General features: G+C 42.5%; 1 pseudogene across 1 annotated transcript; it reads right to left on the bottom strand.

Annotated features, from left to right (window-relative positions):
* On the bottom strand, window positions 1-1,869 carry LOC143587934 (uncharacterized; annotated as a pseudogene). The gene is made up of 2 exons (XR_013144999.1): window positions 782-1,869; window positions 1-280 (listed from the first exon to the last, which is right to left on the bottom strand). The product of XR_013144999.1 is annotated as an uncharacterized LOC143587934 (transcript).
* Between the last annotated feature and the right edge of the window lie 1,343 nt (window positions 1,870-3,212).

The following is a 3,212-nucleotide window of genomic DNA, read 5'->3' as shown; positions in this document are numbered from 1 at the left end:
TGAGGATTACAAACCGCAAGAGTTCAGGACTTACATTAATAATCACCAAACCAAAACGTTTTATAACACAATGCAAAGGCACACTTAGAAAACAGAAACCAGTTGGAAGAACATGAAACATCACAAGTTCAAAATGCCACTCCTTTATTCATACTAGTAGCTTAGGAGAAGCATCACTCAATCCCACAAACCAAACTTCAGCTCATCAATCATCATAGTGCTTGCGGTGGTGGTGCCTATGTTTCTTCCTCTCATCATCCTCATCAGAACCATCATCTCCCTACAAATTCAGTGCAACTATTAGCATATCTCAAACAAAATGACTAACTGGTTCATATAATTATCTCACGTTTCCCATTTGAAGCAAACATCAATACGTGCACAACTTTCCTCAAACACAAGTTTTTAAGGGCCAAAATTTGCAACTTCTTAGGAAATAGCATACGGATTTCATGTGCCCTATATTAAAGGATCATGCTTTGTTCATTGAAAGCATGAGATACATATAAGTATAGCAATACAAACTGCAACAAAAGTACTCGCATAGGATGGTAACGTAAACGAGAGAAGCAAGTCCTCTACTCAACCAGAATATAAAAAGATTCAAGATCTTGCCAATTCATACCAAATTCAATCTGATTAAACTTATAAACTAAATTAATTAAAGATAATCTACACTTAATTCCAAAATCAAGCAATCCTACATGTATAATCACATCAAACAGCTTTAATAATAAATAGGCATTGTGTAATTTGTGTTAAAAGGATTAATCGAACTCACATATTTCTTACGGCCACCATAGCCTTCAACCTCCTCATCGCGCCTTCCATAACTAGGCCTCTGATATTCCTCTTCCCCACCGCCATAACTTTCCTCATTCCTCCTCCCGTATCCTGATCCATACTCCGGATTAGGATCCGGCCTGCGACCATAACCCGACCCATATTCAGAAACCGGCTCCTCCTGTCTACGGCCATAACCCGATCCATATTCAGGCTCCTCCTGTCTACGACCATAACCCGATCCATATTCAGGCTCCTCCTGTCTACGACCATAACCCGATCCATATTCAGGCTCCTCCTGCCTACGGCCATAACCCGATCCGTATTCAGAAACCGGCTCCTCCTGCCTTCGGCCATAACCAGATCCGTATTCCGAAACCGGCTCCTCTTGCCGATGGCCATAACCGGATCCGTATTCAGACTCCTCTTGCTTACGGCCATAACCGGATCCATATTCCGAAACCGGTTCCTGTGTACGGCCATAACCCGATCCATATTCAGAAACCGGTTCCTGGGGACGGCCATAGCCGGATCCATACTCAGAAGCCGGTTCCTGTGGACGGCCATAACCCGATCCATACTCAGAAGCCGGTTCTTGTGGACGGCCATAATCCGATCCATACTCAGAAGCCGGCTCCTGGGGACGGCCATACCCAGATCCATATCCAGAAACCGGCTCATCTTGTCTCCGACCATAACCCGACCCATATTCAGAACCGGGCTCCTACGGACGGCCATAGCCAGACCCACCACCAGACTGATGAGTCACACCTCCATGAGGCTTGCGACGAACATAGTTCTTGTACTCATTATCCAGAGCCTCTTCGCCGTAAGCAGTGGGTTCAGCATAAGAAGAGTAGTTGGAGCATTCATAGTCAAACCCGGACGAGGAAGTGGTGGCAGGAGGGTAGCATGTTTCCTCTGACGGCGGAAGAGGGCGGCCGTAGGTTAAGGCGATGTCGTAGCCTCCGCCGTATGGGGTGGGATCGTAGTCGTCGAAGTCATCGACGTCGTCTCCGGATTCGTAGTGGTGGCCTTTCGGGTAGTACGACATGATTGATTGATTAATTTATTTATTTTTTTGGTATCGGATTGGATTCAGACCAATACAATGTTTATATGATGACCTTGTACGACGTCGTCTTACTAAGGTTGACTTCTCAGATCACTAAATATCGTCGGTGGGAGTTTTATGTAATTATAACTTCTAAGTAATGTAGTATAAGCGGGCATAACCCAACTGTACGGAGCCTTTAAGCGCTTTCAAGTTATCTCCAGTTTCGAGGTAAACTCATCTGCCTAAAGGATCATTGGTGGTAAAACCGAACATTCTGACAATCGAACCGGTCTTCCTTCATTGAAGAGCCTAAACATGTTTAGGGTTCTTCTTAGCCAAATGTCATACAAAGTCGAGCCACCTCAAGTTCGGCTTGTATTTTAAACAAGGCAACGTAGAGAGACCTTTAACACTATGTTTCAAAGTTCTATACTATTATCTTCAATGTTTTGAACGGTCATCTCTGAGGAGTCGCAAACTAAATTAAGGAATCAGAGCAATAGCGATGTGGTGATGACCAATAGGCAATAGCTGGCAGAGTACAAGAGGCCGAAAATCACTCTTAAACGTACAGGCCTAATATAGTTAGTACGGTGTAATCTGAACACTTTGGGTGGTTTTTGAAAATAACAACTGAGCTATAAAAATTGAGATAGAATTAACTAGTTGTCTTAAAACTAAAATGGTTTAAAACCAAAAAAATAAATAAAATAAATCGGGTGAGCTAATAAGCGAGCCAGCCTCAGTTCAAGCTCACTAGCTCAGCAACCCAACTATGTTAGAGCGTCGACAAAGCTAAACCTTTACAAACCACCAAATCATTGCCACATCATATTCCAAATTGCTCTCAAAACCATAACTTTATTCCACAATACCAAACATCCACAAGCCCATTAAAAATAATTAAAATTATATACATAATCTATATGTGATGTGAGAGTTAGAGAGGGACTCGCCTTCCCCGCCCAGTCCTTCGTCTGCAACAAGCCCTCCCTAGCTAGACCTCCCTCCACAACGCCCCACCTCCCGTCCGCTGCTTGGTCACGTTCTCTGGACCTCAAGGGTCATAGTCTGTCGTGTGGCTGCTCTAAGTCCAGTTCATTTGCACACTTTTAATGGCTGGATGGTGCGGTTATAGATCAAATGCCATTGCTATTCAACCACATTTGGTCAAACTACAATTAGAAAAGAAAAAAAAGTGGCTAATTGACTAATTCATTGAAAAAGTGGGACAATTATTGAACGTTATAAAAAAATCTTTTACATAAAAATAATTATTTACAAAAAAACACAAATGTTAGTTCAATTGACTGTTTGGTTTTGCTATTTTACTAACCATTATCAGATCATAAAACTCATGAAACACAGTTAC

The sequence above is a fragment of the Bidens hawaiensis genome, unplaced genomic scaffold (assembly GCF_021521415.1).
Source record: "Bidens hawaiensis isolate Kalapana, Puna unplaced genomic scaffold, B.hawaiensis_p1.1 tig00035931_1, whole genome shotgun sequence".
Taxonomy (NCBI): domain Eukaryota; kingdom Viridiplantae; phylum Streptophyta; class Magnoliopsida; order Asterales; family Asteraceae; genus Bidens; species Bidens hawaiensis.
The sequence above is the reverse complement of the archived record's forward strand: the minus strand, read 5'-3'. Positions and strand labels throughout refer to the sequence as shown.